Source organism: Dipodomys spectabilis, unplaced genomic scaffold, assembly GCF_019054845.1.
Source record: "Dipodomys spectabilis isolate Male_0828 unplaced genomic scaffold, ASM1905484v1 ptg000046l, whole genome shotgun sequence".
Lineage (NCBI taxonomy): Eukaryota > Metazoa > Chordata > Mammalia > Rodentia > Heteromyidae > Dipodomys > Dipodomys spectabilis.
This window is the reverse complement of record NW_024870723.1, coordinates 6,768,843-6,789,357: the sequence shown is the minus strand read 5'-3', so window position 1 is coordinate 6,789,357 and position 20,515 is coordinate 6,768,843. Positions and strand designations below refer to the sequence as shown.

At 52.0% G+C, this 20,515-nt stretch overlaps 1 protein-coding gene across 3 annotated transcripts in view; it reads right to left on the bottom strand.

Moving 5' to 3' along the window:
• LOC122107048 (DAB2 interacting protein) overlaps window positions 1-20,515 on the bottom strand; it is a 178,261-nt gene that overhangs the window by 142,083 nt on the left and 15,663 nt on the right. The window contains exon 1 of one of the 3 annotated variants that reach the window (XM_042678631.1): window positions 14,361-14,507. The exons of the other annotated variants lie outside the window; for them this stretch is intronic. The gene's annotated coding sequence lies outside the window, so the exon portion shown is untranslated. Of the gene's footprint in view, window positions 1-14,360; window positions 14,508-20,515 lie in introns of those variants that run through there. 3 annotated transcript variants of the gene reach the window in all.

The window sequence follows — 20,515 nt, the reverse complement described above, 5'->3', positions numbered from 1 at the left end:
TCAAGGCAAGCACTCTACCACTTGAACCACAATGCCACTTCTGGTTTTCTGGTGGTTTATTGGAGATAAGAGTCTCAAGGACTTTCTTGCCCAGGCTGGCTATGAACTGCAATCCTCAGATCTCAGCCTCCTGAGTAGCTAGGATTGCAGGCCTGAGCCACCATGCTCTGCAGTCACAGGTGACCACCCCCCCACCCACCCTTCATGGCTTCTCCATTCCCAGGGGATAGCAGTGCCCTGGGTGACAGGCCCAAAGCCAGCCCTTGAGCCTGCCCAGATGAAAACACCAGGCTGACTTAAAGCAGCTGCTCCTCTTAAAGCTCTCCCAGAAGCTTCTGTTCCCAGTCCTGGGAGATAGCATGAGGGTCAAGGCCAGGGTCAGGCCCAAACCAATGCCTGAGACAGGACCTGTCAATAACAGACAACCTGGCTTTCCTCTCTTGGTGTCCCTATAGCAAACCTGCCCCCAGCTCCAGGCAGGAGAGTGCCGTGCAACCCACGCACATTCATGCAAGAGAGAAAAATCCCCAGCAAAATGATGCATTATCTACAGTCACCGCCAGCCCCTACCGCCCATCACCAATCATCACCGACAGGCAGCACTCACCGCCAGCTGCCCACGCCTTGGTGGGTACCCCCCTGCCTCAGTGCCAGCACCCTCTCCTAAGACGACATTCATGTGACTCTGAATTACCAAAATCAATTACTCCAAGGAGAAACTCAGACAGGCACTGGAGTAAAGAGGCAGCTAATTCCCTGCGGCAGGTAATTGCTCCCCTGAGGATTTCAGATAATAAAACAGGAATCCAAAAGAAGGCATCTCTCCGCCCCCCCCCCCCCCTGAAAGGTGGGAGGAAGAATATACATGGATCAACAAGGGAAGTCTAGGCCCCCTCCCAGCTTCCAGTGGGACCACAGGAATCCCTGGGGCCTCAGGCTGGGTCCAGTCTGAATCTCACAGAGATAGAACAGGGCCTCGGGGCTCCTGTTGCTCAAGGTCTGGACACTTGCGTTCCAGGTGTGCTTCCCATCCCTCCACAAACCCCAATTTCCTCCAAAGTGGGAGGGCTGTCTCCTGGCCACCTCACCCTGGCTACACCCATGAATGAAGGCCCTGCCTTCATGCGGACACACAAGTCACTGGTGCATCTGGAGCCATTTCAAAGGCCTCCAGGCCTTGGCCTCTTTAATTGTAACATGGCGAGATGACATCACTTTTTACATAGATACAAGTGTTCTATAATAAATACCATATCTGCAAGAGTATGCCTGAGCCTGTCACCAAGAAGAAAGTGTTCATCCAGGTGCTGGTGGCACATGCCTGTGATCCTATTCAGGAGGCTGAGATACGAGGATCACATTTTGAAGCCAGCACAGGCAGAAAAGTCCTTGAGACTCTTATCTCCAATAAACTACTCAGGAAGTGACACTGAGGCTCAAGTGGTAGAGCACTAGCCTTGAGCACAAAAAGGCTTAGAGACAGCACCTAGGCCCAGAGATTTAGCCCCAGGACTGGGAAGAAGACGGAGGAGGGAGGAGGAGGAGGAGGAGGAGGAGGAGGAGGAAGAGGAGGAGGAGGAGGAGGAGGAGGAGGAGGAGGAGGAGGAGGAGGAGGAGGAAGAAAAGGAAAATGTCCTTATAGACAACTTATAGACAAAGGTTTAGAGTTCTAGGGTAAACAAAAAGCAAATTTCTTTTTTTTTTTTTGGTCGGTCTTGGGCCCAAACTCTGGGCCTGGGTGCTGTCCCTTAGATCTTCAGCTCAAGGCCCGTGCTTTACCACTTGAGCCACAGCGCCACTTCCAGCTTTTTTTGCTTATGTGGTGCTGAGAAATCAAACCCAGGGCCTCAGGCATGCAAGGTAAGCACTCTACCACTGAGCCACCTTCCCAGCCCCCCACCCACCCCCCCCCAAAAAAAAAAGAAAATTTCTTTACAGCAGGACTTCTCAGAGACTTTAACATCTCTAATGTGAAGCTGGACACTGGTGGTTCATGTCTATAATCCTAGCTACTCAGGAGGCTAAGATCTGAGTATCAAGATTGAAAGGCAGGGGAGTGGGGAGGGAAGGGATAGTAGGAAAAAAACAAAGGAGGGGGTAACAGTGTTCAACAAGAAATGTATTCCTTGGGATGGTAAGGGGAAACAAAGGAGGAGGCTACAATGCTTGATAAGAAATGTACTCATTATCTTGCCCATGTAATTGTAACCCCTCTGTACAGTATTTTCACAATAAAAAATAAATAAAAATTAAAAAACAAAACAAAACACCCAATTAAAAAAAAAAAGAAATGTATTCCTTACTCACATAACTGTAACCCCTCTGTATAGCATCTTTACAACAAAATACAATTCAAAAAAAAAAAGATTCAAAGGCAGCCCAGGCAGGAAAGTCATTGAGACTCTTAAAAAAAAAAAATGCTGGGCACAGTGGCTCACGCTTGTAATCCTAGTTACTCAGAAGGCTGAGATGTGAGGATCATGGTTCAAAGCTAGCCTGGGCAGGAAAATCCCTGAGACTCTTTTTTTTTTTTGGTTGGTCATGGGGAATGAACTCTGGGCCTGGGCGCTGTCCCTCAGCTCTTCAGCTCAAGGCTAGTGCCCTACCACTTGAGCCACAGCACCACTTCCGGCTTTTTTCTGCTTATGTGGAATCGAACCTAGGTCCTCATGCATGCAAGGGAAGCACTCTAGCACTGAGCCACCTTCCCAGCCCCATCCCTGAGACTCTTATCTCCAATAAACCACCAGAAAACCAGAAGTGGTGCTGTGGCTCAAGTGGTAGAGGGCTCACCTTGAGCTGAAGAGCTCAAGGACAGCGCGTAGGCCCTGAATTCAAGCCTCAGGATCAGCACACCCACAATCTCTAATGTGGGTGGGTATTCTAAAACAGAGTCAACAAGTAAAGTATGTGGTCTCTTCCCAGCCTCTTTTCTACAAAGCACTTTCCAGCCTTCCATCCGTGGGACACACCTGGGCTGACAAAGGTTGTGGCTATTGAGCATACCAAGGGACGGGGGTAAGGAATCTAAGGGGAGTTGGGTTGAAAGGCAAGAGGAAATTTTTACAGAGGACACAGTGCCTGGGCTATGTGCTGAGAGGAGGAGGAGGAGGCACTCTGTGGGCAGAGACAGGGTAGGGGACATTCTAAGTAGCAGTCACTGCCCAACAGGAATGCAGAAGTAGGAGAGCCTGGGCATCGTGGGTGCTGCAGTCATCTTTTGAGAAGGAGGAGGGGGCTGGAAAGACAGGATGGGGAGGGTCTTGGAGTCAAGAATATGAGGAGGACTTTTTAACATCCTTGGGATGTTAAACAGAACAGCTTACTTATTACTGTTAGTAAACCGGGTACCAGGCATTGTGGGAAGTAAAGTTCCTAACCACCACCATCACGCCCTCCTCCCCTGCCCCCCAGCACCCAGGAAGCAGCTTCTCTGGGGTCCTTGGCTTGGGAGCCACGCTAAGTGGCTGTTTCAATTCACTCTGATACTTGGTAGCAGGGCAGGCATAGACAGGCCTGGCACATCCATTTCAGACCCATGCTCTGCGCCACCAGGCTACCCTAGAGTCACCCACACCATCAAAGCTTTCTCCCCGCACCTTGATTTTTAATTTATATTCTACTGGACAGCACACTTTCCAAATATGTACATGGATGATTCTTGTTAAATATTTCAAAGTCCATTCATGAGTGGGCAAGAAGATGCCCAAACAGCAAATTGGCCCTGGAAGAGACAGGTGGTCAAAGCCATCAATACTGTTTGCAAGCATAGGCTACCAAGCATGCTTGATTGATTGGGGGGGGGGGGGGGGGGATAAAGGGAGCAGGATTGTTCCAGGAAAAGCACCTCTCAGGAGAAGGAGGTCCCTTTGTCATCACCAAATATGTCAATACCCATCTCCATCCCAATGAAGAAGGCCCCAGTCACCTTCCTGTCCCCAGGCTGGAAAGGAAGTGAACTTGTTTGCCTTACTTCAATTAGGTAATGAACTAGACAATCTGAGGAGAAATTCCAGCAAGGATATAAATACTTAAAAGAGGATGTCAGCCATAAACAGGAACTCAGGTGGAGGGGGAGGGTGGGGGAGGCAGGGGCAGGGAGGTGTGTCTCTGAGCCAGGGTGGTTTATAATTACCCTGTGCCAGCTGGGTGATAAGCACTTTGCAAGCATTACCTCACATCAGGCTCAAAACAACTCGCTGATAGAGATGGCACGATTATCTCCACTGGATGGAAACTGAGGCCAGGTAGTGAAATTACCTGCCTGAGGGAACACAGCAGGAATGACAATTCCAGCCTGAGTCCCTCAGTTTCTCCCCCTGGAAAAAAAAAAAAAAAAAGCATGCCCCAGATAGATAGATATAAGGGGCTCAAAGATCAGCTGGGCCAAACGGAAAAAGAAGAGAGGACTGGCATCCTGCATCTTCCAGTGTCTTGCCTGCCAGGCCCGGGGGGCACTTGGCAGGCTTGGCTGTTTGCCTTTGGTGGGGAAAAGTCTTTTTACCATTCTATTGTTAGCAACCTGGGCAGCTGTCCTGGAGCAGACTCTAGCTCCACTTCCTCTGGGAAGCCCCACTTGACCTGTGCCCCCTCCTCATGCTGTGTAAACCAATGCAGCCTGTCCAAGGGCTAAGAGCTTGGGTGGACCCTGGGGGGGGGGGGGGGGGAAGGGTGGGAGGAGCAGAACCTCATCCAATCACCTCCCCGGCTCAGGGAAAAAAGGGTGGGTGGAGCAGATTTCCATCCAATCACCTCCCCTAGCATGATCTCAGCACACACTCACCCATGACACCCCAGCAACTAGCTCCTCAGGAAGGAGGAAGGTAGACAAGGCCTGGTGAAGACACACTTAGGAATCTTTGTCTCTACCAAGTCCTGTATCCACCCATCATAGTCACTCCACTAAGAGCCCACTTTAAAGGCATAACTTCTCTGAACGTTTATCCAAAAGCATTCCAGGAAATGGGAACACGGGGTTTTTGTTGTTGTTGTTATTGTTAGTGGTGGTGTTTGTTTTTGCTTTGGGTTTTTTTTTTTGGGGGGGGTAAAGGGGAGTGTAGAAATGGAAGGAGGGTGAACAAATACAGGCATGGTATTTAGTATATACTTTGTAGAAAATGAACTATGTAGGTTGTGGGCAGGGATGGAAAGGGGAAGCAGGCAGAGCAAAAGGAAGGGGTAACATTGTCCAAGAAAAGAATCTACTCGTTACCTGGCTTATGAAACAGTAACCTCTGTACAATACCTTAATAATAACAACAAAATTATATTTAAAAAAAAGACGAAGAAGAAGCCAGGTACCAGTGGCTCACACCTCTAATCCTAGCTACTCAGCAGGCTGAGACCTTAGGATCACAGTTCAAAGCCAGCCCACGAAGGAAAGTCTGTGAGACTCTTAATCTCTGATTAACAACCAAAAAGCTAGAAATGGCACTGGGGCTCAAAATGGTAGAGCACTAACCTAGAGCACCAAAGCTCGGGGACAGCACTCAGGCCCTGAGTTCAAGCCCCAGGGCCAGCACCAAGAAGCGAGGGAGAGGGAGAGAGAGAGAATAAAATGGCAAGATGCATACAAAAAGGACACATACTGATTTTTCAAAAACCCACATTTGGATACCTTCTTTACTTATTCATTTTTTAGGTCCAAGATAGGATCTCAAACTTGGTACCTGCCGCTTTCGCTCATTGGCTAGTGTTCTACCAACAGTTGTGCCTCCAACCCCTAGACCACTTCTTGTATGGAAGATTTGGGGTCCCTGTGTAGTTTTGCAAGAAAAGTATGTCAATTCTTAGACCACTTAAATCAGACCTTTTCCTCCCCAGAAGTACCTTCATTGGAGGTAGAAATTTCTAGGAAAAGAAACTTTGGCCAGAGAAGACCACTGCCAAATGATCTTCCTAAAGGCCCTGGAAAGCGGAGTACACATCCTACGTAAGGACAAAGTGCTGGCAGCTAGTACATGTCCCTAATGTGCAGTCCCGAATGGAGCTCTCTCCAGGTTTAATTTTAAACGAACAGACTCCCTATGGGGTAGGAATGGTTATCTCCAAATTACAGATGAGAACACTGAAGCTCAGAAATGAGGCCTGTACCTATGATCACCTGGCAGGTGCAGCAGTCAGGGCTCAAGTCCAGGGGTGTGGGATGGACCACAGATGGGCACACAGGCACACAAGTGTGCGCACACATACACATACACACACTGACCTCTCTGCTCTTCAGGCCTCTTCGCAGCAGAAATAGGCTACTTATTTTTCCTATCCCCCATGCCAAACTTAGAATTCAGTGACTACCAAGAAATACTAAATCTAAATCAACTCATTACCACCAGTCACTGTTCCTCTCAAGGTAAATGCAACACACACACACACACACACACACACACACACACACACACACCTTAAAGGTACCTGCTGGAGAAGGATGGGAAAGGTATTAATATCCACACTGAAAACTCCAACAAAGCTAAAGGGAAAAGTGACGAGATCAAGACAGACTGTGAAACCCTGTTTTCATGTGTGCCTGGATACCACTGAACCTGGACTCTTCTTTCCCTCATCTCTAGCTGCTCAAGAACATTGTTGGGGTGTAGAAAAGGGCCTCTCATTCATCCTTTTCCCACCCTAGCCTGCTTGGTCACACCTGGTTTGTCTATATTGAGCTCTTCATATCCCCAGGGAAGAATGGAGCAAGTTGGGGGCAGGGAAGATACAGAACAACAGAGTTGCCTGATCTCATCTTCAAACTTGACACTCAAACTCTGGCTCACTTAGAAAGTATGAGCCACTCGTATTTTCGTATGTGTCTGTGCTGGTACTGGGGCTTGAACTCAGGGCCTGAGCACAGTCCCTTAGCAAATTTATTTCCTCAAGGTGGGCACTCTATCACTTGAGCCACAGCTCCACTTCCAACTTTTTTGGTGGTTCACTGAAGATAAGAGTCTCATAGGCTTTCCTTCCCAGCTTGGTTTTGAACCATAATCCTCAACTCTCAGCCTCCTGAGTAGCTAGGAATACAGGCATGAACCACGGGAGCTTTGCATGAGCCGCTAGTATTTTGGTGACAGCCTGGAGAGGTTATGTGTTTTGCTCAGGCTCACACAGGCAGCGTGAGGTATGGCAAAGGCTGACATCAGGTTCTGGCCCACATCCAAGCTCTTTCTTGACATGGACCCCTCTCCCTCCTGAGAAGCTCTGAGCGGGCAAAGCCCACGTGCTTATCATACCCCAGTAGCTTCCCCGGGCCTGCAGTTCATGGCCAAGTACAAAGTCCCAGCCCACAGATTTGTTTTTCTTACATATACACACTCACAGATCAACAAGTGGCTCTGAGGGAAAGTTCCCAAACCTTGGCATCTTCACCCATCCAGAGGTGAGCAGTGACCTCACCGCGGTGACTAAGCCAGGGCTGACGCCGTGAGTCCGCGCTGTGAGCCCTTAGGCTTGGTGCTGTTGGCTCCCAGCCCAGGGAAGAGCCATGTCCAAAACCACTCGGTTCTCACAGAGCTGGGGATCCCCATCTTTGGGGGTGCCAAGAAGCAAAGTGGCTCTTCAAAGCATGGGGGGGGAATGTTGCAGCCCAAGATAAGGAGGAGACTGGAGGTCCAGGTTTAAAAAAAAAAACTGTGCCATGAACCTGTCACAAAGCTACAAGCGGGCCGGGTGCTGGTGGCTCATGACTGTAATCCTAGCTACTCAGGAGGCGATTCTGAGGACTGCGGTTCAAAGCCAGCCCAAGCAGGAAAGTCCATGAGTTTTTGTTTTTGTTTTTTTTTGGCCAATTAACCACCAAAAAGTCAGAAGTGGAACTGTGTGGCTCAAGTGCTATAGTGCCAGGCTTGAGCAAAAATAAGTCAAGGGAGGCTGGCAAGGTGGCTCAGTGGTAGAATGCTTGCCTTGCATGCACGAGGCCCTGGGTTCGATGCCTCAGCACTACAGCAGAAAAAGCCGGAAGTGGCCCTGTAACTCAAGTGGTAGAGCGCTAGCCTTGAGCTGAAGAGCTGAGGGACAACGCCCAGGCCCAGAGTTCAGGCCCCATGACCGATCATAAATAAATAAATTAATAAATAATAAGTTAAGGGACAGGTTCAAGCCCCAGTGGGCATGTGTGTGTGTGTGTGTATGTGTGTGCGCGCGCGTGCACCAAAGAGTCTACCAAAGAGCAAACAGAAATACCTGCACGAAAGCTGTGCCACACTTTGCCACATTACCCATAGCATCACGTCCCCCATCCTTGTTGCAGAATGTGTGGCTCCTCAATTTTGGACCCCAATGGTCCTTTTCTGATCCACTCTCATTACTAACCTTCCCCCCCTCCCTGCTACGACTGGTTGCAGCCTTCTGAGGCTCCCTACCCCACCATGATCAATTCTTCCTGGAGCCATCCTTGGCCTTGTAGCCATCTGGGATGCTTTGCTTAAAAGTCCATGCCAACAGCCTGGGAACTCCAATTGAGCTCTTCCTAAGAGTAAAGAACCCAGATGCCCATGGCTGGGGGGACTGGGTCCTGTCACTAAATCAGCAAGGGCCTGGCTACATGCCTCCCTATATTCAGTTTTAGATGTGGGCAGCCCGACTTCCAAGGCCCATGGCAGCCAAGCCACTCAAGTGAGATAATGGAGCCCAATGACTCCACACAACATCCAGTGTGACTTGAACCCAAGGGATTACGAAGGCTATTTTTAACTTCTCACATCCTGGCCAAAAAAAAAAAATCACACACCCTATCAGAGGCCTGGGGGAGGGGGGCATCCTTTGGGGAATTCTCTCCTCCGGGAAGCTTTGCCGGCCTGTCCCCCTGTCCCTCTTTGCCGGGAAAGCCGCCTCCCTCCCTCCCCCTCCTAGGTCCCTGCTCCCCTAGGCCAGGGTCTGGCTAGGTCTGGCTGGGTTCTCACTACCCTCCAAGGAATGGCCTTTCTTGAGGGACTCAGTTGTCACCTCCTTTCCCAGCCTGGGACAACAAGCCAGGGTCACAACAGATGTTGAGAAAGATCACAGTCCTTTTGTCATTCACCACTGGCCATCTCCTCTCCCTCCCCTCCTCTCATAAGAAGGGTGCTGTTCCAGGGTCACCTAGAGGGTTCAACCATGTGCCACCTGTGCATTTTGGATGCTCCGTAAGTTGACAAGACAATGTTCAGGGACATCATAAGGACAGGAAGACCCCCATTTGAGCCAAGAACTGGGGTAGGGGGGAATCTGGACACCAAGCCATCATCATCTCTCCGCTCTTACCCAGAATCCCTCACACCATGAGTCTATGATGGGTCTTCCTGGGCCCTAGATTTCATGACCAACAAGGAGATGGGAGCTTCCTATGAAAGACCAGACATCTAACTGCTTATCTCGCCCACCTGGACAGGTTGATCACTACACTCTTCTCTCTTTTTAGTTACTGATATGTATCAGATACTTGGTGATGCTGGGGGTCAAATCCAAGGCCTCACAGATGCCAAGCCAGCGCTCTACCCCTGAGCCACACCCCCAGTCCTGAATTCAGTCATAGCGACCTCATTACCACTGCCTCCCTCCTCATACGGCAGCCCTCCTGTAAGAAGTTCACGCTCATCAAAAGACAGAAGTCAGGAAGATGACCCTGACACTAGGGACTCAAGGGGAAAAGCTCCCTCTCCTCTCCACACCCCCAGAACTGGTACTACCATGATCTGGCATTCTGCCATCTGCCAGGAGCACCCCAGAGAAGGCAGCTGAGGCAATCTCCAGCAGCCTCTCTCTCTCTCTCTCTCTCTCTCTCTCTCTCTCTCTCTCTCTCGGCTCGGTTCAAGTGTTCTCTATGTCCCAGAGCCTCAGTTTGCTGAGCACAGATCACAGGGAGACTGAGAGAGGAACTAGTTTATCTTCATTTGGGGGCTTTGGTCCTGTGGCTCCCCCTTCTCATGGAGCCTAGAAGAGCCATGTGACCCCACAGTACTCCAGAGTCCCATCTGTGAGTTCCAGCACAATTGAATCAGCCTCTGCTGACCCTCCTTGAGCACCTCCCAAATGTTCTCATGAGTCATGAATTCTACACCTGGTGAGGTCTAGAATTCAAGATCTGGGCAAGGTTTGAGATGTGGAGTTCAGGTGGTAAGAAAGGCTGACAAGGTAGTTTGCCTCTTTCATCGGCTTCTAGACCTGTCCATCCTTAACATCATAAAGCCAGGAGAGTTTTTTTTTTTTTTTTTTTTTTAAGAAGAAGCAGAACTGAACTCAGTTTCCCAGTCGCAGGTGGAATGTTTGCCCAGCATACACAACCACCTGGGTTTGAGCCCCAGCACGGTCAAAAACAAATAGTGGGTGACACATCTGTAATCTTAGCTACTCAGAAGGCTGAGATACAGAGGACATTAGTTCAAGCCCAGACTAGGCAGAAAAGTCTGTGAGACACTGTCTCCAAAATCACCAACACAAATCAGGGCTGGCAGCGTGCCTCACGTGGTAGATCACCAGTCACATAAACAAGCAGATTGAGCTCATGACCCTGAGTCCAAACCCCAGCACCAACAAAACAACAAACAAAACAGAAACACCACCACCAAAATCAGATCAAGAACAATTCACTGGAAGTAATCCACAGGAAGTCTGTGGGTGGGAATCAGAAAACCTTCTCAGGGAGGGAAGGAGATGCTACCACCAGATGGGAGGCCAGAGTTAGGGAAGGCTGAGGAAGCCTGGGGTTCAAAGAGGCAGTCACCCTGGAGGCCCCTGACCTCCTCTCAGTCCAGCTCCTCCCGCTTCCAGTTGAAGGTCCTGCTAAAGCCAGTACCAGGTGAACAGAAAGTCAACTGAGTTTGAGGCACAACGCCCAGAAGGCCTGTGCATATTGTCAGGGGATCAGGGTTCAAGCACAACCCCACACCTTCCCACAGGTACATTTAGGGCTTTGGGCATGTCCCTGCAGCTTTCCAGACGCCAGTGGCCTGTGCCAGAAAAGGAATATTTAATGATTCTGTCCCTTCCTTGGGATCAAAGGAGGTAAATGCCCTCAGAGTCAGCAGCAGAGTCGAGAAGCTTGAGACGCATGAAGGGGAGTCATTCACCCCACAGCCCTCCAGCCCAGCTCCACCCAGCCGGGTGGCCCCCTCAGAGCTGCCCTCCAGTGGAATGGGGAGGATGGAGGGACTTCTAGGAGATTAAGGCACAGTGGTGGACAGCTAATCCACCCTACACCTTCCTCCAGAGACGTGGACCCAGCATATCTCCGGCTAGGAAGGTCAGAGGCCACCAGGATGGGATGGGAGACGGAGGGAGCTGGTACCCATCTCTCTAGAATCTCCACTCTGGAGAAACCCAAGCCTCAGCCAAGGTGCACCAGACCTTGTAGAAAGCAGAGGCCAGAGCCGTGGGAGGCACCATGCTCCACCACATTCGCATCTACGTGTGATCTCTTCACCAGGCTCCTCTGTTCCCCACGGCCTATCCAACACCTACCGAAAGGGCACTCCTACAGAGCAGCCACAGGCAGTTGTGGCCCCTATCGGTGGGTACATACTAGGCCCATTTTACAGCTGGGAGGAAGGCCCAGGAAGAAAAAGACATCTAGTTCAGAAGTAAAGCCAAAAGTCAAATTCCGACCTTTTGGGAAGCTGATTCTAGATTTCTTCCTGAGAGTACCTTAGGACTACCGCTCTCATTCTGTCTCTGGCAGGAGATTTTTCAAATCCACTTCACTAGGTCTGGAGTAGAAGCCAGGAGGATCTTGCATTTTAGCAGGTGCCCAGGGGCTTATGATAAAAGCATCCCAGAACATACCACAGGCTCAGCACTCCAGCATGTGCATGCTTGCACACCCTCACCCCACGTCGGGGAACACGCAAGCAAGCATGGGGCAAGAGTAACAATTAGAAGCTGGGTGTCCACGGCTCACACCTCTAATCTAAGCTACTTGGGAGGCTGAGAATGGGGAGGATCAAGATTGGAGGTCAGGCCAGGCCAGAAAAAAAAAGTTCACAAGTGCCCTTTCTCAACCCAGAGCTGGGGTCTGTGGTACAGCCCTGTTGTCCCAGCTACAATGAAAAGCTTAACATAAGTAGATCATGCTCAGACTTGCCCAGGCAAGAAGTGAGACTGGATCTCAAAATACTATGAATGAAAAACAGTGCTGGAGGTAAGAGGGCCTGAGTAAACCCCGAGTTCAAAACCCAGTACCACCAAAAGGCAAACCAAAAGTGATGGTTAGGGCTTTACATACAGATCCTGGGCTTGGGGTACACCCCAGCCTCTAGCTATAGGAAATTGGGTATATCTAAACCTGTTGTTCTATTTTCTTCCTTCCTTTCTATACAAGAGATTGAATTCAGGGCCTCAAGCTTACTGAGCAGGCACTCTACCACATGAGCCACGCCTCCAGTGCATTGATTACTTTCATTGATTACTTCCAGAGTCTCATTTATGCCCAAGGCAAGACTGTGCTGTGATCCTCTCACTTTTGCTTCCCTGTGTCACTGGAGAAGCCATCTCCTGCCACTGTACCCAGCCACGGCGCTTCCCTCCTAACCAGAGTAACAGGTGAATGCCACCATGCCGCACACGAGTTAAAATGAAATCTCACCAACTTTTACGCCCAAGCTGACCTGGAATCATGATCCATCTCCTCCTAGTTTTCTTTATTCCTTTTTTTTCCTTTCCCTTCCTCTCTCTTTCCTCTTTGTGATACTGGAGAGTAAACTCAGCATTCTGCCACTTGAGCCACACCTCCAGTTTGCAAACCTGTTTCTTTAGATGCCACATGAAGATAAGAAAAGGGTTGACCTCATGGGGTTGTCTTCAGGAAACCCCAGCACAGGACACAGCATAAACTCAGTAAGTGGTGCTCTGATCATTGCCAAACTCAGTTTCTGTGTGTGTGCACGTGTGTGTGTGTTGGATGCCTGAGGGAAGGAACAGAATGCCAGGCCCCTGGGGACCACAGTGAATACCTGAGCCAGAAAGAGATGCCTGGAGGGTTGTGCTAGGATCCTTGGGTAGATGTAACAGGGATACAGATTTCTGCTTTCAACAGGAAGAATGCTTTTTAAAAAACCAACTGGAGATGCCCAATCATGAAAGTAGCAGCTCTATGCAGTTCACTGTCACAAGAAGATTCTAGCCAGAATGACTAGGAGATGCAGCCGGAGCGAGGGCTAGACGATTCCCTCTCCTCTCCTCATCATGCCGGTTAATTCGTTCCTTTGAGAAGGGAATGGGTGAAACCATGTTAAATCAGAGGCCTGCAAACCCACTAAAGGCACATGTCCCCCACAGGTGTGGGCAACGAACTGTGGCTTGTAAGCCTTATTCAATCCCCCTGCTGTTTTTTTTTTCTTTCTTTCTTTCTTTCTTTCTTTCTTTCTTTCTTTCTTTCTTTCTTTCTTTCTTTCTTTCTTTCTTTCTTTCTTTCTTTCTACAGAGCCCAGAGAAGTTAGAAAAGTTGCCCTAGGGCACACAGCTAGTGAACAGAGGTGTGTGTTGGGGGATGAACTCAGATTCTCTGGGCCCCAGAACTAGGTGTTTGCTTTTTAATCCTCAAATGGATGGTCTTAGGTTAAAAAGAAGAAAGAAAGAAAAAGAAAGGAGTGAATCTTGTTAAAGGTTACTTACAACCCTTTCTAGTGGCGAGCAAACTAAGAAGTTTGGAACGATCTCAATCTTCTCCTAGCAGGTATCCCCCCCCACCATAAATAAACCCACCCATAAATAAAATCCAGGAGCTTGAGGTAGGGGGGGAGGGAGGGAGGGCGGCAGAGGAGTGTCAGGCACTGCCCAGAGAACTCAGAAGAGTAGAAACCAGAAAAATCTCCCAATCATGCCCATCAGACTGGGAACTGGAAGCTGGGGGGGGGGGGGGGCGGGTGCTCAGAGCCTCTTCTCTATAGTTCAGGGGGTTCTCCTGGCGGGTGGGGCCTCCAGTAGGCCAAGAATGAGGGGGGAAAAAAAAACAGACGTCAGTCACCTGCCTTCCGAATAACGGAGGGCGCCGGGCCCTAGGCAACAACTTGGGGGTTGTAGGAGCTCACTGGAGACAAACCCCACCACACACACACACACACACACACACACACACACACACACACACACACACACACACACACACACACACACACACACACACCAACTCCTGCCAGCTACCGCCCCAGCTCTGTCCGGTGTGGCCAGGGACAGAGGCCAAAGGCACAGCAAAGTTTAAAGGGTCAACGCACGGCGCAGGACGGGAGGGGGGGAGCCCCGACCCAGTCCTGTCCCCCACCCCGCTCCCCAGTACTTCGCATCAGAACCCCAGATCCGTTCGAGCCCCGGGATCCCCGCAAACTGCCAGGGCACGCCTCAACCTGGCCAGAGATCACTGTTTTCTTTTTGAATCCGGTTTTTTCATTTATTTTTACCTTTACGCGCCGGCCTGGCCGCGGGGCTCTGCCATCCCAAAGGCGCCCCGGCGTCCCCAGGCCAGGGTCGCCAGGTCTGCGAGTCGCCGTGTCTCGGGGTCCCGGGCCCCCAGGGCGGCGGCGGCGGGAAAGTTTCCGTGGCGCCGGCCGTGGTGTGAGCGGAGCGGGGAGGCCGGGCAGGAGCGCGCACGCTCCGGCGGGGCTCCGCGCCTTCCGCGGCCGTCCCCCGGCCTCCCCCGGGCTCCCGGCTCCCCCGGCCCGCTCGGCCAGCCCAGCCCCGCCAATCGCAGGCCCCTGCCGCCCCGCGGCTCCGCCCGCCGCCCCGCGGCCCCAGCCCGGCCCCGGCCCGGTGGGGGCGGAGGGGGAGAGGAGGGCAGGGGCGGGGCGCACCTGTTGGGTCAATCGGCCCCCATCTCCACCCCCCCCACCCTCCCACGGCGATCCAGGCCGGGCCGCACACGGCCCCCCCCACCTCCGCCCGTCCCAGAAGGTCAAAGATAAAGTCACACACACACACACACACACACACACACGCCTCACCCCGGGATCGCGCGGAGACGGCCGCGCTCCTCACCCCGCGGTCACCCCACCGCCCCGCGGCGCCCCTCCTCAACTTCCCCGTGCGTCCAGCCTCGGTCGCCCACCAGACTCCAGAAACTCGGGAAGAGGAAGGTACCCCTGCACCCCACCCACGGGAAGCCCCCGCGGACTCGCCCCCCGCGCAGCGGTGCGCCCCAGTAGGTCCCCCCTCCCCACTTCTCTGCAAATGCTAAAGCTTTCCCACTTTATGGTCCCATTCTCCAGACAGGCACACTGAGGCCACAAAGGGCGCGGGGAGTGGAGACCGCTTTGGGGCGCAGGGGGGGAAGCGGGGGGTACCTGGTGGGAGAGGATAGCGATCTTCCCAAACTTCTTCATTTGCTACGTTCGCCAGGCGCCTCGGTCCCTGCAGCCCGGGCTCCCTCGGGCCCCCTCCCGAGTCCCGGAGTGGAGGGGAGAGGAGAGGAAGGAGGATCGGGAGGGAACACGAGCCCACCCTCTCCGCCCCCCCCCACTCCTCCGGGGCGCGGGGAAGGGGCGCGGGCACGCCCGCCGTGCGCCCCGCTTACCTCGGCAGAGCGCGCCGGCCGGAGGCCCCAGCAGGGGCAGCGAGGCCCAGGCCAGGGCGCGGGAGGCCGCGCCGCCGCCGGCTCCCATCCCGGCCGGCCCGGGCCGGGCCTCGGCTCGCGGGCCTTCCACCCTCCGCGGCACCTGCGGGGCCAGTGCTTGTTCTCGGGGGGAAGGGGGACCCCGGCCTTGTAGGGGGGAGTGGGGAGGGAGTTTGAGGGGGTGTCGATCCCCAGCCGGGCCCGGGGCGGGCGTGGTGTGCCGGGCCCTCCTGGGATCCTCGGGCCGTCCCGGGCTCGGACTCCCACGGGTGTCTGCCTGCCCCGGCTCCGGGGCTCCGGGGCTCCGGCGGGCTCGGGTCGCCCAGGGCAGGGCGCTATTTTTAGCGAAGAGCTGCTCTCCCAGTCGGACAGACAGAACCAGTTAATTCGGCCACTTGGGCAGGGCCTGGCCTGGCAGGAGAGCTCCCCGGAAAGGCGGCCGCGGCTCGGCTGAAAGCTGATCCTTCGCATTCCTGCCGGGCGAGGCGGGAGGGCGGGCGCCCGGGAGACCGCCTCTGATTCCGGGGGGAAGCCGGCGTCCTCGGGGGGCCAGCGCCTGGGCCCAAGTGCGGGCCCGGGGACGCCCCCTTGAAACCGGCTCCGATTCCTCTCGCTGACCTCGAGCCTCTGACAGTGCCCTAGAACACGGAGCACCGCCACTTCTTACGGGTCTCCAGCACTTCCCGACCTGGGACCTGAGCCCTCCAGCCCGGACACGAAAGTGGCGGAGCAGCGGTTTTGAGAAAAGATCAGGGGAGCAATAAACACCTTCAGGATTTGGACACTACAGCGAGTACCTTTTGCAGTCTGGAAGAACCCTAAAGCCAGCGCTCTCTGGCCCTTGGCAAACCTTTTCACCCTTTCTACAAAATGAAGCATCAGACCACCCACCCCCACCCCCACCCCCAAGAAGGAATAGTGAAGAGACCCCTTTGTAAACCAAAGCACTACACCCACATTCCAGGAATGAATGAACATGCAAAGGAGAATTAAGATGTGACTGACTCCCAGGAAGTCCCTGGCTCTTTTGAATTAAGAGAGGAGCCTAAGAAGGTACAGTGGGAACGTGAGGTGTTGGACCAAGGTTAGTAGACTAAAATAGATGTGTTAAAGATAGACCCACACATGTATGGAAACAATATTTGACAGAGGTTGCACTTGTAGGTCAGTGGGGGAAAGGGGGGACTCATCTATAAATGGCTTTGGAGCAATTGGATATCCGTGCTAGGAAAAAAAAAAAAGATGAGATGGAATTCGCACCTCACACCATGTGCAGAAGATCAATTTCAGACGTATTGACAACTTAAAACACCAAAAATAAATTATAAGAGGGAGGATTTCTGGAAGAAGCCTCAGTGCAATCCATCAAGAAAAAGACAGGAGTTTAACTGAAATGCAAAACTCCTGTTAGCAAAAGAAGATCTGGGCAAAGCAATAGTCAAAGACACAAAGACCTTTTACAAATCAGTATTCAAAAGAAACAGTAGTAGCCCGCCCAGCACCAGTGGCTCAGGCCTGTAATCCTAGCTACATGAGAGGCTGAGATCTGAGGATCAGGGTTTGAAGCCATCCCAGGCAGGAAAGTTCATGAGACACTTTCTCTCCAGTTAGCCACCAAAAGTTTTTTAAAAGCCAGAAATGAGAGCACACACACAAGAGAAGGAAAGGGCTTTCACCCTTTTACACACACACAAACACATACACACACACAGAGCACTGTGCCACTAAGTTATACCACCAGCCTCCAAGTTTCCAAAGCTTTATTACAAGGCACAGAGCAAATCTGATGTGGGCCCACCTAAAGTCCAACCCTGCTCCAAACTTCACTTGCCTTATTTTAATAACATTCATCATGTCTAACTGCTCCACGCAAAGCCTGGCTGGGGGTGGAGTGCAAGTAATTCTGAAGAACATGAATAGCTCCCTCCCCAGACTCCACTGGGGTTTTGCACACCCTAGTTGCACCTGGCTGATGCCTGCTCCCACACAGCCAGGCCTCCAAGCCCCCAGCTCTCTCTTGCACAAACTCTCCCCTCGGTCTCCTAGGGCTGCCTAGCAGACATTCCAGCCCAGGAGAGCCCTCTGGCACTTTCCACCCTCTCTCCGGGCAGAATACCTCCACCCTTGATTGTGGGGCTGTGTCTTGGAGTGCACTGAGTTATTCCAGGTCACAAACCTTGTGTGAGCCCCTGCACAGGGCCTGGACTTCAGCGGGTTTGTTAAACAAATGGAAGAGTTGAGTGCTTCTGTACCCAGGAACCGAAAGGGCTCATGCCAAACTAGCCGAAGGAGAGCCAGCCCTCTACCAGTGTTCATGGAATGTTCTCAGCTTGGAGGTGGGAGAGAGTTGTGCCACACCTAGGTTGAGCCACTGGCCAACTGTGTAACCTAAGGCACCATGACATGTAACTGAGCCTAGGTACCAGAGTTTGAAACAACCAGAAAGGGACTAGGATTTAGGGCAAGGAAGTTAGGATGGGGAGTCAACCTGATCACAGATACAGAATGCAGGCCCTGTTCTCAGCCAGGGGGCAGTTATGTAAACATTAGCCAAGAGGAAGATCGCTGCAGGAAAGGGTCAAAGGAACCCAGTTGGGTTATTGTGTATGCGGAAGGCTAATAGGGAAATACAAGGGTGTTTACCAGTTCTGAACCAAGGCAAGTGGCCCAGAGGCTGGCTGGAAGCTGGGAGGGTAAGAGGCATGCTCCAAGTCAGTCTCCTAGGGTCCTTCCCCCTCTCCCCTCTCCCTGCTCCCACTCTGTCTCCCCACAGCCCAATCTGTTCTCACACATATCCCAGGGACCCCAATCTGGGTCTGTCTTTTTCCTTGCCAGCTGCCATCTGTAGGGGTGACAGAGCCGGTGGCATTTTCCCCAGGGATTTGCCAAATGCACTGGCTGCGCTGTGTCTGTGCAGCTGGTACATGCATATGATAATAATAATAGCACACACACACCTATGTATGTGTTCACTTGTGGGCAGCTCCCACTGAGACAGTGCCCCGGCCCCGGGCCTGCCGATGGGTGGCCCAGACTAGCTGATGTGACACCTGTGGCATGTTCAAATAAACCCACAAGGTGGACGGGGCTGTGTGGTTTTCTCGTGCCTCCAAGGTCCTGATAGCACATTCTGAGCTAATGAGACAATCCCCTTTGAAGTAGAGTATGATCCTGATGACATCTGAGCCACCCCTGCAGATGGTCATGCCGGGCTAGAAACCCACCCAGTCTGCCATCTTTCTTCATGACTTTCAGGAACACCAATGGCTTCCTGTCAGTAGCAGGGATATTCTTCCCTCTCATCCGTGGCTCTGGATAACCCTTCCCTCATGGAAACTTCTGCTCCTAGCATCTCCCCTTCCCATCCCTCAGGCTCTCTACAAGTCCTCTGGTCACTTCTTCCCCTTAGCTAACCTTATCTTACTCCCCTGAGGCTGTAAGTCGCGGAAGTTTCTTTATGTCTGAGGATATGGACAAGCCAGTTTGTGTGCTTTGCCAAATGACTTGGATGTACTCTCTCTTCATTTCTCCCAGCTACCTCTAAGTAGGTTTTCGTCCTAGCTCTTTCCACTGGAAGAAACAGAGGCTCCGAGAGTGCAAGCAACGTGCAGGAGTTTACACAGCATGTCAATGGCAGAGCCTGTCCTCAAACCCAGGTCTGTTTGATTCTGGGCTTTGCACTACCCTAGTTGTGCTTCTGGTGTGTTATCATAGTACATAAACTGGGCTGGGAAGGTGGCTCAGTGGTAGAGCACTTGTCTTGCATGCATGAGGCCCTGAGTTCTATTCCTCAGCACCACATAAGCAAAAAGAAAAAAGCTGGAAGTGGCGCTGTGGCTCAAGTGGTAGAGCACCAGCCTTGAGCTGAAGAGCTGAGGGACAGCGCCCAGGCCCAGAGTTCAGGCCCGACAACCGAACCCAAATAATAAAAAATAAATAAAATTCATAGCTTATCTCTAAAAAAAAATATTTAACATAGTACATAAACTAACCAGTAACCTCATCTCTCACCAGGCTGGTGAGCCTTTCCTTCATGATGGAAGTGAGGTGCAAACCCTGCTTCTGCTCTGAGAAGCTTGAGAGTAAGGAAGTACCTGACAGCATGAGGCTGGAATGGGCCACTAGGTGTGTGGGAAGGATGAGGTGCTACTCAACAGGAGAATGGTTTCCGTTCCCAGGGCGGGCCTGCACAGAGGGGTGCAGCCCTGTTGGAGTCTAACCAGGCCCGGAGCTTTGTTCTGCCTCTGCAATTTCTCCCACACCTACCCCTGCTGTTTATGGATTCTCTAACCGCCTAAGTCAATGGCCTGGGCTGGGGTCACAGGTAACTAGAGCAGGCACAAGGGAAAGACACAGGCCACCGTACCACCAGGGTACCTGGAGCAATCCTGGGTGCTGACCAAATGGCCTGCATGGGAAATGATCCTACTAGCTGCCAAACATAAGCTGATGATGGCTAGGACAGAGGTGTAGCCAGCCTGGGAGGGAGAAGGGGCTCCAAGAAAGGTTTCCAAGGAGATGACTTGGTGTGGTCTTAAAGGAGGAGTGGGGGGGGGGGGGGGGGGAGAAAAGACAGCTAGGCAAAGAGGAAATTGCAAAAAAAAAAAACCCAACCATGTAATAGCCAGGTGCGAGTGGCTCACGCCTGTAATTATAGTTATTCAGCAGGCCGAAATCTGAGGATCAAGGTTCAAAGCCAGTCCTGGCAGGAAAGTCTGTGAGACTCTTATCTCCAATTAACCAGAAAAAAAAAAAGCCGGAAGTGGAGCTATGGCTCGAGTGGTAAAGCCTTAGCCTTGAACCCTTGAACAGAAAAGCTAAGAGACATCTAAGGCCCTGAGTTCAAGCCCCAGAACTGGCACACACACACACACACACACACACATACACACACACACACACACAAACACCAAACAAACAGAATGGTCCAGTGTGCTCTGGGAATTACAAACAATGGTCACTAGGCTTAAGTTAAAGGGCAGCCATGAGAAAACTGGGCGGGGGGGG